At 40.0% G+C, this 15,758-nt stretch overlaps 1 long non-coding RNA gene across 3 annotated transcripts in view; it reads right to left on the bottom strand.

The window, feature by feature from the left end:
* Positions 1 to 15,758, bottom strand: part of LOC115158365 (uncharacterized) — a 111,567-nt gene that overhangs the window by 34,233 nt on the left and 61,576 nt on the right. For all 3 annotated transcript variants that reach the window (XR_003868661.1, XR_003868660.1, XR_003868662.1), the window contains exon 2: positions 3,257 to 3,514. This is a non-coding gene — a long non-coding RNA (uncharacterized LOC115158365). The remainder of the gene's footprint in view (positions 1 to 3,256; positions 3,515 to 15,758) is intronic.

Here is a 15,758-nt window from a genome sequence, read left to right as displayed (position 1 = left end):
ATGGCAAACTTTAAGTGCTTCCTACTGAAAATCGAAGGATTACAAGATCCAGAAATTATACAGTAGGATACATTTAATTATGTTGTTAGGTAAACAGCATATTGGACTAATTCAGCTGTTTCAATTTATATAGGCTATTATTTTAAGCCAACATTCAAAAGTTGCTGAGAATAATAAATAACATTTTAAACTTAATTAGATATTGCATCTTTACTGAATCAAATGTAAATATCTTTATATCATGTTTTCTATTTGTAGGCTATATCCTGATTGTTTTTAAATGTTCAACGACTAAACAGGGGCAAAGCAAATGCGGGCATAAATCAATCAAAACTTAAACATACAAATATCCTAGCCTATATTATTCTATCAAGTTTGCTTAGAACAATCACTTTATTACCATTAGGCCATAGTAACAGTTGTAGTAATAGTTGTAAATGTAGAGGTCTAGTTGTAGAGGCTATAGCCATACTGGTGATGTTATTCCTTTTCTGTTAGTAATTACAAGTAGTGTAGCTATCCATGAAATAAATATTAGTGTTTTCAGTTAACTTAACATAAAAGGAACCGATCAGCAAGTTCAGCTCGGTTTTTACATTGAAAGGGGGATAGGTAATCTTAGCTGTTTCTCCATTGTTGAAATGGATGAGCTTCACTTGAACTGAAGTTGAATGCTAAAAAGAAAACGGAGACAAATAAGTTGCCTAGTTTTGTTTCGGGTGTTGTCAGTACATTTGTTGTTGAAATTCACTTAGTCGTAGGACATTTGAGTAAACAAAAAAAGTTCACTCACTAACAATATGACCAAGAGTGGTCACTACTTCAATGACAGGCCAAAATAACATGCACTTTTGCTCATAGGTTTTCAACCCATAACATCAACAATTGGCATTGTTATAACTCCTATAGGATAGATACATGTTTTAAATAGGCCTATACAATTGTTTTTATTTGTTAATGATCTGATGGTTAATTTACATTGTAGATGTGAGTTACGAAATATGATAGAATATGAGAAGCAAAATACAGTAACAAGCCGCTATGTATCCAGTAAAAGCACGTGTTTATACATATATAAATTCACACATAGGCTATATCTAAAAGGTTAGGTATGAGCCACACAGACGTTGTTACATGCCTTCAGCGCCGTCTGCTGGCGAAATAGACAATAGCAAAAACACATTTATGAACCTAAAAGGCGTCATGGAACACTGTTATTGCCTAATACACTAATTTATTCTGTTGTGCACTGTAATAATATAACTTGTATAAGCTACCAACTACATGTTTAGTATACTCATTTGTAGGCTACATTCCCGCTTATGGTAGAACATTTGGCTATGAATGACGCTGTAGACCCTGGAAAAGCATCAAATAGGCCAATACATAAATGTATCGAGAATCTGGACACTGTATAGACTGTATTTTTAGGACACATTCTTGTGTCTTAAACATTTCTTAAACATTTCAGTGATATGCATCTACAATGCTTAACATATAATATTACATAAAATTATATTTTAAATACAATAATTATAGGCCTATTTTGTATATTTCATCAAACCAAACATCACTACTTAATTAAATTATATAGACATTGGTACATAGTTTATTACCACAATATTGAAAAGTTTAACATTTGAGTAATTGGGTGAGATGTGGCGATAGGTAGGCCTACAGCAGAGCAGACCATTATAATGCAAGTTAGAAATAGCCCTCTCTATCTGCATATGGGTGTGTTCCCCGCTATTTGTAATCTGCTTATGATAATGTGAAAGAAACAGCGGGAGTCTGCAACATCATGAAGAATACTTAACAGGAGTTTCCCTGCATTTGTAAAAAGCAAACCGACAACTAACAGAATTGCGGGCAAACACCATTTGACCAGTCTTGAGACCAAACCAACCTCTACTTCTGTTTGCAGCATTTAAACCATATTTGTAATGAAGGCTGGACGGAGCAAAAGGCATGATAACAAATGTATAGGGTATTTTATTTATGTATAAACTAAAAAAGAAAAGCACTGCAATTCATGGCAAATTAACTTCGTCATTTTTAGTAAGAGCAAACATTACATTCAGGCCCATCCCTATCAACTCTTGAACATATTGAGTGTGAAAATGTCTTAAAGAGGGAATTTGTTATAGATTGTTTTTTTAAAGCCTCCCCTTCTCAAAAATGTAGTCACTATTGCTCCCTTTGGACACCTCACCCGATAATAAACCAAGCCTGCCATAATAACCCTTAGGCCTATAGCCTAACTCATTACGCAATCTCCCATCACACTTTCTCCTTAAAAATCAATATTTACTCAATATAATCCAACATAACCAAACCAGCCCTGATATTGCTAATTGGATGTAATATGTTTATTTAATAAATGGGTTTACTTTTTCAACAGATCCTTCCTTTTCTCAGCGAGAGAGAGAGCGGAAGAGAGAGAGACTTCAGGTAAGAAAATATATAGAATTATGAATCTCCAAGCTTCATATTATTGTCCACTAGGGGCCGTGCCAGTGATTGGAGAGCAGTACACCACAGAAAATATGACCTACTGAGCACTCAATACATATAGCCTATGAAATACCAAAGGGCCAGGGAGTGGACGTTAAAGAGTGCAATTTTGAAACTAATATTCTTCGACTTGCTTAGCTTAAGCAAAACAATTATTTTAATGATTTTTCTCTAATTTGGCATATTTTTCCTTAACTCCAAACTCGAAATCAGTATTGTAGGTATAGAGTCAGAAATGTATAAATATATTTTAAACATTTACTTTGGACCAACCCTGTTTCAATAGGCCTATTTATGATTGACAGCCTAATCTCAGCAAATTGGCCAGAATAGTTCAAATCCAAATGAAAAATTCTTGAAAATTATTGAGATTAGTTTGTAGGCTAAAGATCAAACTTTACTTCTGCTGAGAAATAAGGAGAATTTCAAACAAAATGTCCCAAAAATATAATTGGAACATTCTAAACCAGTCTACAAAAACAAAACAAAGCCAGTAGCCTACAAAAGAAACAAACCAAAAAACACTTACACTTTGTATAGTTAGACTATAATAGAACATCTACTTAAAATCTAATGTTTGCGAGTGTTGAGCAAGCTTTAAATTATGTCCGATACATCAATGGAAAAAGAACCCACGAACCACTGAAGCTCATAATGCGATACTCTCACACTGCTGTGCACTGCATTCGCGCATGCTGCTTTCCACTGTCCACGGACCACTCTAGACTGCAATGCTACTTACGTGCCAGTTTGGGTGTTGTCCTCATCTTTGGGTGATTGGCAGAAAAGAGGATGGAACATCATCTGTCCGATTCAAGAACCACTCTTCAGCCGCTGGAGAACTCGCTCTCGCTCGACCGAAACAGCTGTATGCTCTCTGGGCATCTCTCCCTCTTTACTAGCCCCCTAGTCCGCAGATTTTTCACAAGAGCTAGTGCTCCTACTTCAGCGTACTGCCGCTCATGCTCCTCGCTGAACGCTGGTCCTTTGCTCGCTACCCCTGTAAGAAGAAAAGCCGTTTATGGCTACACACAATCTGAAAGGGGCCGATTTAAAACGAGAAGAATGCATCAAGAACAACAAAAGTCAGTTATACCAAGTCTGCTTCACCCCCCCCCCCCCCTTTACACCGCACATAATGAGAAGCTAAAGCTTTATATTTTTTCAGTGGGTATTCAGAGATAATTTGAAGCCATTGTTTCTGGTACAGATGGTTCTTTTTAATACAATAACACTGCTCTTTGTGAATTCTACCCACTATAAAAATCTAAAGCGTTCTCCTGAATAACCATTTTGTTCTCGCTTGTATAGGGCCAACAAAAGCTGCCGTGAGGTAATAGCTTGGTTTATTGAAAGGCATAGAATAGGGATTTGATAAAGATTTTTTGTCTTTGCAGGAAGTAGGCTTCATTGCAATGTCAAGAGAAACTAGTTGAAGAAAATGTTAGCTATAGGTTGGCTATTATTATTATTATTATTATTAACATACATTCCCCAAAACGACCATTCACAAGCTGAATCCTTAAACTGCACAGAAAACGGATGAGAGTGATTTTTTTTGAGAGATAGGCTACAATAGACAATGATAAAATGAACTGTGGTTAAGGATTTTGAATTAAGCTTAAAAGTTGCATATATCAGTGGGTTTAAAATCTCAATAGTATTCTTACCATGGATTTCACATAGCATCATTTTTTGTGTGAAGTGAAATGATTGAATTTAGCATTCAGGGAGCATAAGAAGGTTTCTATAGCCATTTAAAGTAACAGTATTCAATCTGCAGTTGATGCCATTTGTAATTAAACTATAGGTAATCAATAAAGTGCTTAAGGAGTTACAAAGGGAGCACCGAAGTTTAGCCAAACAAAACATATTGCATATCACCAATTGTTAGCGTTGGAATTACTCTCTATGTCACCTAGGCTTTGGCTTTGGCCTGACTCAAGGTCTTTATCAGTCCTGACAGGGAGCTGGAGGAGAAAGGAGGAATCTCAAGACAAAAGGTCTCAGCAGGGAAAGTTGTTAGTCAGTGGCTCTACGTTTGTCTACTTTTCTATAGGAATTACTGGCTTCCTCTACCTTCCTATAGCTCCATACTGACAGTAATCCACTCCAGTGGCAGCAAGGGCTTTGTCTTCTCATATAACATGGTTCACCATTAATCTCTAAGGTGCTGCTACAAAGGGGTGAGCAATAATGACTTCAATCAAAATTCTACCCCTGTTAATTAGCTTGCAAGGTGCACCCAAGAAGAGGGAGGGAGTTGAACAGATTATGTAGGGGACGTCTAATAACAACAACAAAAACAGTAATCGGGTGATAGGATTATTATGGAGGAGTTGAGTGACAAAATGTTCCACTGCCTCCGCCTCGTTTTAAATCAGTGCAGCTAACAGTAATCTGAAAATGTTTCATGTCTTTCTCAAAACTCACTTTCAAAGCACTTTCCTTACTCCCCATTGAGAGTCAAGGAAAAGTATCTTGGCTTTAAGTATTATTGTCAAGCGGATTAACAGATTTACTGTTAGTAATGTGCTTTGCCATAGATCGCATTATTAACTTTTATCTCCAAGTTAGAATCAAAGTCAAATGAGTCATACAATGGATGTCTTTGGATGATTTTAATTGAAACTATTTGAGATAAAAATGATACAATGCAACAGCTCGTTGTTTTCTAGGCAGAGTCTAATAACAGCTGGGCTGAGAGAGTTCACTTAGATAGTGTTTTGAGCATCACAGATTGCTAATGCATTTCAGATGAAAAACTGGGCATTCATATCTGCAACATGGGCTTTTCATTTCCATATGCATGAGGCCACATTTGCGGCGCCTGTTTGTGTGCGTTTATTTTACACAACCACAGCCTAATGGGAGGATGACACTCAAGACCCCATGCTTTTCTCTTTACGCGAGACACTGAATCTGTAATCAATGAGAGAGTAGTCCTCCAAAAGCACACAAGGCCAGAGACCTGTCAGTCATGTGTCACATTGATCCCTCATGTGAACTACCATGGCAATGAATAGAGAGTGTAAACCCATGCACACTCATTCACTATCATACTCACAGGGACCAGTTCACTGTGGACAGCTCTCATCACATCAGGGGCTAGCTACTCAGCGCTCACTGCATGAAATAACTCCAATGTGATTAAGGTAGCATAATCAATAATTGGTTGATAGGCAATATGATGGTTTGAAAAACCAGATGGTCTTTGACATGAAATGCTAAAGCTCTAGAAACTCTAATCTGCTTGTCATACAGAGCAGATATACAATTGTGTAATGTTAATGCACTACTCAAGGAAAATGTGGAGAGAAGATGCATTTTTCCTCTCACTTACCAAGGAACACCAATGGGACCCTTCTCATTCACAAATACATATTTTTAATTTGTATATAATATATATGATACACATATCTACATATTTGATATGGCTCTTTCCCTTCTAAAAGGGACACACACACACACACAAGCACGCACACACGCACGCACACACACACACACACACACACACACACACACACACACACACACACACACACACACACACACACACACACCAGCTGAAAGGAGAGGATTTCAAGACAAAGTAAACCCACCTCGCACAACCCTCTGCCAAAAACCACTGACATACACGTCAACTGTGAAAGTCTGAGCACAACACAAGTAAAACAACACTGGTAACTATTCACAGGAAGTGCTCTAATGCATAGCACAGTAATAACCTAGTGACAAAACACCTTTCATAATATGCTGTGACAGACTATAATAATAGTCATAAGCATTATGAATAATAACCTAATCCTATTAAGTTGAAGATGTGTGATACTTATGAATTGTCATGAGTTATGACCCGGTATAATTTCTATGACAGTGCTATGGTTGCACTGTCAAGTCATATCATCAGATAATCTGCATTTTCCCAGGTATAGAAACCAATGCTGTACATATGCAATGTCAAAAATCTCAACAAAATGAAGCATGGTAATTGCCATAGTCATATCAACAGCTACACTATGTGAAACAGAGTACATGGACAGAGTGATAATCACCTGACAATAGGGTCGAACCGGCTTGAACCTAAGAGTCATTTTTTTTAGCAACAACCCACATGGAAAACAGTAGTGTAGCAACAATAGCAGAGAATAGGTGGCGGTCCCATCAGATAACAAAAGTCCGCACTGTAAAACACACATAATAGATCCAGCTAAGTGGCAGAAGTGACGATACGCTACCACAGCGCTTACTACACAGTTACTCTCACCATCAGACTACCATTGGTTTTGTTTACTGGCCAATTTCAGTTAAAATAAAGCTTTGCTTCTGCTGACTGCACATCATTATCCATGAGACTATAATCCCAGCAGCAAATCCTATAGCTTCCAGAGCCAGGGCCCTTTGTTTGGGATTACTGACAGTTTAGCCTATAACAAAGAGAAATGAGGCGTTCACCTCATCCTCTGTAATTAAGTGTGGAGAGTAATTTAGGTGGCAAACCAAGACACCCAAGGCAGCATAGGATGATACCTTTTAGACGCTGGCCACATCATGTCACACAGACAGTGATACCAAGCAGAGTACAGCAGAAGATAGCAGACCCACTGGACTGGACTGGATTTACAGTGCATTCAGAAAGTATTCAGACCCCTTGACTTTTTTCACATTTTGTTACGTTACAGCCTTATTCTAAAATGTATTATATAATTGTTTTTCCTCATCAATCTACACACAAAACCCCATAAAGACAAAGCGAAAACAGGTTTTTCAATTTCATTTCAAATTTATTGAAAATAAAAAACAAAAATACCGTATTTATATAAGTATTCAGACCCTTTGCTATGATACTCGACATTGACCTCAGGAGTATCCTGTATTCATTTATGTTTCTACAACTTGATTGGAGTCCACCTGTGGACAATTCAATTGATTTGACATGATTTGGAAAGGCACACACCTGTTTTTATAAGGTCCCGCAGTTGACAGTGCATGTCAGAGCAAAAACAAAGCCATCAGGTCGAAGGAATTGTCCGTAGAGCTCCGAGGCCGGATTGTGTCGAGGCACAGAACTGGTGAAGGGTACCAAAACATTTCTGGAGCATTGAAGGTCCCCAAGAACACAGTGGCCTCCATCATTCTTAAATGGAAGAAGTTCGGAACCACCAAGACTCTTCCTAGAGCTGGACGCCCGGCCTAACCGAGCAATCGGGGGAGGTGACTAAGAACCCGATGGTCACTCTGACAGAGCTCCAGTTCCTCTGTGGAGATGATAGAACCTTCCAGCAGGACAACCATTTCTGCTGCATTCCACCAATCAGGCCTTTATGGTAGAGTGGCCAGACAGAAGCCACTCCTCAGTAAAAGGCACATGAGAGTCCGCTTGGAGTTTGCCAAAAGGCACCTAAAAGAACTCTCAGACCATGACAAACAAGATTCTCTGGTCTGATGAAACCAAGATGGAACTCTTTGGCCTGAATGCCAAGTGAGGGATCGAGGGAAAGATGAACGTAGCAAAGTACAGAGAGATCCTTGATGAAAACCTGCTCCAGACCACTCAGGACCTCAGACTGGGGTGAAGGTTTACCTGCCAACAGGACAACGACCCTAAGCACACAGCCAAGACAACGCAGGAGTGGCTCCGGGACAAGTCTCTGAATGTCCTTGAGTGGCCCAGCCAGAGCCCGGACTTGAACCCAATCAAACATCTCTGGAGAGACCTGAAAATAGCTGTGCACCGACACTCCCCATCCAACCTGACAGAGCTTGAGAGGATCTGCAGAGAAGAATGGGAGAAACTCCCCAAATACAGGCGTGCCAAGCTTGTAGCGTCATACCCAAGAAGACCCGAGGATGTAATCGCTGCCAAAGGTGTTTCAACGAAGTACTGAGTAAAGGGTCTGAAAACGTATGAAAATGTGATATTTTATTTTTTATTTTTAATACATTTACAACCCAAAAAATCTAAAAAACTGTTTTTGCTTTGTCATTATGCGGTATTGTGTGTCGATTGATGAGGGAAAAAAGATTGAAGGCTGTAGCGTAACAAAATGTGGAAAAAGTCCAGGGGTCTGAACACTTTCCGAATGCACTGTAAACTACTGTACAACCCCACATCTTTAAACCAGTTATCCATGTAGTTCCAGATATCATCACACGGCAACAATTAAAAAACACATTCTGGGACAGACAGAAGATCAAGATGTGTATGATATTGAATATTTTAATTAAAGCGTCAACTAATTTGTCTTACACTTTAGAGGTGAACAGGCAGGTGCTTCAGATGTATCAATACAAGGCAGAATTAATGGGATTATTTTCCTACATTGGTTTACCATTTGTTTGTTCATTATGACATGTATATACTTTTCCCACTTTAAGCCATGTAACAAAACATCCCCAACACATCCATGAAAACACAGCATAGTTTGCCAGTAGGATTTCCACAGGCCAGTGGGACCTCAAGTGGTGTCCGTCTAAGCTGTTGACCGTATCCTCCATCCATTTGGGAAGAGCTCCAGACAGCCTGAGGAGATGGGGCTGGGGGCTGGCGACTGGCAGCTGGCTGAAGATGCCGGGGTGGGGAAAGGCACTAGCCAGTCATAGGCGGGACAGACATAGCTCCCTCCACTCAAGTCGGCAGGCCTAGCTGGCGCCAGGCATGGAGCGTTAAGCGAAGTCCGGGCCGGGATAGGATAGGCCTCTCTGCTGCTCAGGCCAGGAACATGCAGATACAAGTATGCTCCAGACACAAGGCTGGACTGCCATCTGACAGGGCTGAGCTGCCTTTGATTGAGGTGGAAAGCTTTGTTTTGATGGCCGTCCAGGGCTCTGAGTCAAAATGGCTATCTTGTGGTGGACTTTGTGAAAGCCGGGGAAATCTGGTAAAAATAAAGACTATTCCCTGCACACACACAAAAATAATGTTTTGTGGTAAGTGGCTGGACAAAGAGAGCCTTTAAAGGCATTTAGTATCCATCTGCAGAAAAATACCAATGCTCACTATCACTCATCTACTGCAAATTCTCTATTTCAATTATGAAATAGTTCAAAGTGCCTAAATGAAATGTTTATTTTGGTGTCCCCTCAAAAATTGGTTCAATTGTCATTTATAAAAATGCCCACATGTGCTGAAGATATCTATTGACATAAAAAAGGTTACTTCATGGGGTACTTTTTATATGAGGTTACACCGAATGACAGATATTATCAGTTTTCTTATAAAAACATATGTCATAGGAGCCTGAATAAAGAAGAAAAATGAATGCATCCACACACAACCACCTCATCTACACTTTCCTGGAAATTCAAAATCATATTCAAAGAAAATGGTGAATGAAACTTGCATATGTGATGTGAGTTGAATGAGGGCCACCCTGCCCTGCAGTGTGAGTCCAGTAGTAGCCTACAGACAGGGCCAGAGAGAGAGAAAGATTTGTTTGTTTCTTAAGCGTCTAAAGGCAGGTTTATACTCCGGTGGAATGTCTGTAGACTGTCGCTGCGACTGTCTGTTTCCTTGTTGCACAGACATGAAAAAAGTTCAACTTTGACCCTGTCGCTGCCTCTGTTGTCATGGGTACATGGGACAGGCTGTGCACAGGCTGTGGCTGGAGCCACTGGAGCTACGTAACCATGACAACGAATCTAACCTTTTCAATCAAACGCCTGGTTAACAGCTAGCTGGTTAACATTAGCATACTACATAGCTAAAATACAAAATACCTACAGAATACATATAAACATACATTTAACATTATGTAGGACTGTATTTTTGTAGAACGGCTGTTAAATGCAGTTATGGCACATCCTTGTCTCTATGCAGTTGAGACAAATTACTAAAAAGATGCTCGGAAAGAAGTTAACTCCTGGCTAGCAATTACTAGCCAGATTAATTCAGCCCATAAGTAAACTGACGTTAGCCGAGCTAGCTAGATAGCGAAGCCAATTCTTGACTACTTAATCTATGACGCATCAAACAAACAAACAAATATAAGTTTAAATAAAAATTGATTGCTCTAGCCATTCACATCCGCATACAGTTGAAGTCAGAAGTTTACATACACCTTAGCCATTTAAACTCAGTTTTTCACAATTCCTGACATATTATCCTAGTAAAAAAACCTTGTCTTAGGTCAGTTAGGATCACCACTTAATTTCAAGAATGTGAAATGTCAGAATAATAGTAGAGAGAATGATTTATTTCAGCTTTTATTTCTTTTATCACATTCCCTGTGGGTCAGAAGTTTTCATACACTCAATTAGTATTTGGTAGCATTGCCTTTAAATTGTTTAACTTGGGTCAAACGTTTCGGATAGCCTTCCACAAGCTTCCCACAATAAGTTGGGTGAATTTTGGCCCATTCCTCCTGACAGAGCTGGTGTAACTGAGTCAGGTTTGTAGGCCTCCTTGCTTGCACACATTTTTCAGTTCTCCTCACAAATTTTCTATAGGATTGAGGTCAGGGCTTTGTGATGGCCACTCCATTACCTTGACTTTGTTGTCCTTCAGCCATTTTGCCACAACTTTGGAAGTATGCTTGGGGTCATTGTCCATTTGGAAGACCCATTTGTGACCAAGCTTTAACTTCCTGACTGATGTCTTGAGATGTTGCTTCAATATATCCACATAATGTTCCTTCCTCATGGTGCCATCTATTTTGTGAAGTGCACCACACAGTCCTGCAGCAAGCACCCCCACAACATGGTGCTGCCACCCCCGTGCTTCACGGTTGAGAGGATGTTCTTCGGCTTGCAAGCCTCCCCCTTTTTCCTCCTAACATAACGATGGTCATTATGGCCAAACAGTTCTATTTTTGTTTCATCAGACCAGAGGACATTTCTCCAAAAAGTACGATCTTTGTCCCCATGTGCAGTTGCAAACCGTAGTCTGGCTTTTTTATGGCAGTTTTGGAGCAGTGGCTTCTTCCTTGCTGAGCGGCCTTTCAGGTTATGTCGATATAGGACTCGTTTTCCTGTGGATATAGATACTTTTGTACCTGTTTTCTCCAGCATCTTCTCAAGGTCCTTTGCTGTTGTTCTGGGATTGATTTGCACTTTTCGACACCAAAGTATGTTCATCTCTAGGAGACAGAACGTGTCTCCTTCCTGAGCGGTATGATGGCTGCGTGGTCCCATGGTGTTTATACTTGTGTACTATTGTTTGTACAGATGAACATGGTACCGTCAGGCGTTTGGAAATTGCTCCCAAGGATGAACCAGACTTGTGGAGGTCTGCAATTTTTTTCTGAGGTCTTGGCTGATTTCTTTTCATTTTCCCATGATGTCAAGCAAGAGTTTGAAGGTAGGCCTTGAAATACATCCACAGGTACACCTCCAATTGACTCAAATGATGTCAATTAGCCTATCAGAAGCTTCTAAAGCCATGACATCATTTTCTGGAATTTTCCAAGCAGTTTAAAGGCACAGTCAACTTCATCTATGTTAACTTCTGACCCACTGGAATTGTGATACAGTGAATTATAAGTGAAATAATCTGTCTGTAAACAATTGTTGGAAAAATTACTTGTGTCATGCACAAAGTAGATGTCCTCACCGACTTGCCAAAACTATAGTTTCTTAACAAGAAATTGTGAAGTGGTTGAAAAACGAGTTTTAACGACTCCAACCTAAGTGTATGTAAACTTCTGATAACTGTATGTAACAAAATCCACCACCACAAACAAATGTCCACCAAACTAATCTAGCCCATAACAGCTGCAGCCTACCTCAACAAGATTAACCCGCTAACTGGTGAATTGCACCGCCTTTACTTTTTATCAATGAGTCTAGCCTGTTACTAACTGTAGGGTCAGAGTCAGTCTTTCCCCTGCTTTCCCATTGGTAGGCAATTCGTTTTTTGATTATTGGGGATGGCAGGTAGCCTATTGGTTAGAGCGTTGGACTAGTAACTGAAAGATTGCAAGATCGAATCCCCAACGAATCCCCAAAAATCTGTTGTTCTGCTCCTGAACAAGGCAGTTAACCCCTAGTTAAATAAAGGTCAAATACATTTTTTTTTAATGATGTAGGAAGGGAGTACAAAAAGTGATTGGAGCCTGTCGAATGTTGCCGGTGGCATTTGTAGGTAATGCGAGAAGAGTACATGATTGTCTGTTTTCATCTCCCTAACGAGAATCTGGTATTCTCCACGTTGCTGTCTGCAATGTTAAAAAATATATATATATATATCATAAGGAATAACGTTTTGAAGTGTCAGGAAATATATATACACATTGTAGAATAATAGTGAAGACATCAAAACTATGAAATAACGCATGTGGAATCATATACTGCTCAAAAAAATAAAGGGAACACTTAAACAACACATCCTAGATCTGAATGAAATAAATAATCTTATTAAATACTTTTTTCTTTACATAGTTGAATGTGCTGACAACAAAATCACACAAAAATAATCAATGGAAATCCAATTTAGCAACCCGTGGAGGTCTGGATTTGGAGTCACACTCAAAATTAAAGTGGAAAACCACACTACAGGCTGATCCAACTTTGATGTAATGTCCTTAAAACAAGTCAAAATGAGGCTCAGTAGTGTGTGTGGCCTCCACGTGCCTGTATGACCTCCCTACAACGCCTGGGCATGCTCCTGATGAGGTGGCGGATGGTCTTCTAAGGGATCTCCTCCCAGACCTGGACTAAAGCATCCGCCAACTCCTGGACAGTCTGTGGTGCAATGTGGCGTTGGTGGATGGAGCGAGACATGATGTCCCAGATGTGCTCAATTGGATTCAGGTCTGGGGAACAGGCGGGCCAGTCCATAGCATCAATGCCTTCCTCTTGCAGGAACTGCTGACACACTCCAGCCACATGAGGTCTAGCATTGTCTTGCATTAGGAGGAACCCAGGGCCAACCGCACCAGCATATGGTCTCACAAGGTGTCTGAGGATCTCATCTCGGTACCTAATGGCAGTCAGGCTACCTCTGGCGAGCACATGGAGGGCTGTGCGGCCCCCCAAAGAAATGCCACCCCACACCATGACTGACCCACCGCCAAACCGGTCATGCTGGAGGATGTTGCAGGCAGCAGAACGTTCTCCACGGCGTCTCCAGACTCTGTCACGTCTGTCACGTGCTCAGTGTGAACCTGCTTTCATCTGTGAAGAGCACAGGGCGCCAGTGGCGAATTTGCCAATCTTGGTGTTCTCTGGCAAATGCCAAACGTCCTGCACGGTGTTGGGCTGTAAGCACAACCCCCACCTGTGGACGTCGGGCCCTCATACCACCCTCATGGAGTCTGTTTCTGACCGTTTGAGCAGACACATGCACATTTTGCAGTGCTCTGGCAGTGCTCCTCCTGCTCCTCCTTGCACAAAGGTGGAGGTAGCGGTCCTGCTGCTGGGTTGTTGCCCTCCTACGGCCTCCTCCACGTCTCCTGATGTACTGGCCTGTCTCCTGGTAGCGCCTCCATGCTCTGGACACTACGCTGACAGACACAGCAAACCTTCTTGCCACAGCTCGCATTGATGTGCCATCCTGGATGAGCTGCACTACCTGAGCCACTTGTGTGGGTTGTAGACTCCGTCTCATGCTACCACTAGAGTGAAAGCACCGCCAGCATTCAAAAGTGACCAAAACATCAGCCAGGAAGCATAGGAACTGAGAAGTGGTCTGTGGTCCCCACCTGCAGAACCACTCCTTTATTGGGGGTGTCTTGCTAATTGCCTATAATTTCCACCTGTTGTCTATTCCATTTGCACAACAGCATGTGAAATGTATTGTCAATCAGTGTTGCTTCCTAAGTGGACAGTTTGATTTCACAGAAGTGTGATTGACTTGGAGTTACATTGTGTTGTTTAAGTGTTCCCTATATTTTTTTGAGCAGTGTATAATAACCAAAAATGTCTTAAACAAATCAAAATATATTTTATATTTGAGATTCTTCAAAGTAGTCACCCATTGCCTTGATGACAGCTTTGCACACTCTTGGCATTCTCTTAACAAGCTTCATGAGGTAGTCACCTGAAATGCATTTCAATTAACAGGTGTGCCTGGTTAAAAGTACATTTGTGGAATGTCTTTCCTTCTTAATGCATTTGAGCCAATCAGTTGTGTAGTGACCAGGTAGGGTTGGTATACAGAAGATAGCCCTATTTGGTAAAAGACCAAGTCCATAAGGCAAGAACAGCTCAAATAAGCAAAGAGAAACAATAGTCCATCATTACTTTAAGACATGAAGGTCAGTCAATACAGAACATTTCAAGAACCTTGAAAGTTTTTTCAAGTGCAGTCGCAAAAACCATCAAGAGCTATAATGAAACTGGCTCTCATTACGACCACCACAGGAAAGGATAAGCTAAGAGAAAGGATAAGAGGATAAGCTCATTAGAGTTATCAGATTGCAGCCCAAATAAAAGTAACAGACCTTCATGGTTGAATTGCTGCAAAGAAACCACTACTAAAGGACACCAATAATAAGAAGAGACTTGCTTGGGCCAAGAAACATGAGCAATGGACATCAGACCGGTGGAAATCTGTCCTTTGATCTGATGAGTCCAAATGTGAGATTTTTGGTTCAAACCGCCGTGTCTTTGTGAGACGCAGAGAAGGTGAACAGATTATCTTTGCATGTGTGGTTTCCACCATGAAGCATGGAGGAGGAGGTGTTTATTTATTTATTTTTATTTCACTGTTATTTAACCAGGTAGGCCAGTTGAGAACAAGTTCTTATTTACAACTCCTTTTTTCTTTTTTTTTAACTTATATTTAACCCTTTTTTTTGGGTAGGCACAACATTTTTTTTAAGATGGAATTGTTTGAAGATTGTCATACCATGGATCATTTAGCCATTTGTTTTTGAATTTAAGGACACCTTTAGGTATAAAAAAAAAGATATATAAAAAATTATTTGATAAAATATAGAATTTGGCCTTTACTACTTTAGCCCATAGAAACAATTTTGAAGCTTCAGGAAATATATATATATATATATATATATATATATATATATATATATATATATATATATATTTTACATATATTTAACCTCTTTTTTGTGTAAGCACAAAACTACCTCCATACTTCCATAATTGCTTTTCAAATCAAATCAAATCAAAATGTATTTGTCAAATGCGCCGAATACAACAGGTATTTACAGACCTTACAGTGAAATGCTTACTTACAAGCCCTTAACCAACAATGTGGTTTAATAAAAATAAAAGTAACAAATAATTAAAGAGCAGCAGTAAAATAACAATAGCGAGGCTATATACAGGGGTACCGGTACAGA

Source organism: Salmo trutta, chromosome 22 (assembly GCF_901001165.1).
Source record: "Salmo trutta chromosome 22, fSalTru1.1, whole genome shotgun sequence".
NCBI lineage: Eukaryota > Metazoa > Chordata > Actinopteri > Salmoniformes > Salmonidae > Salmo > Salmo trutta.
The sequence above is the reverse complement of the archived record's forward strand: the minus strand, read 5'-3'. Positions and strand labels throughout refer to the sequence as shown.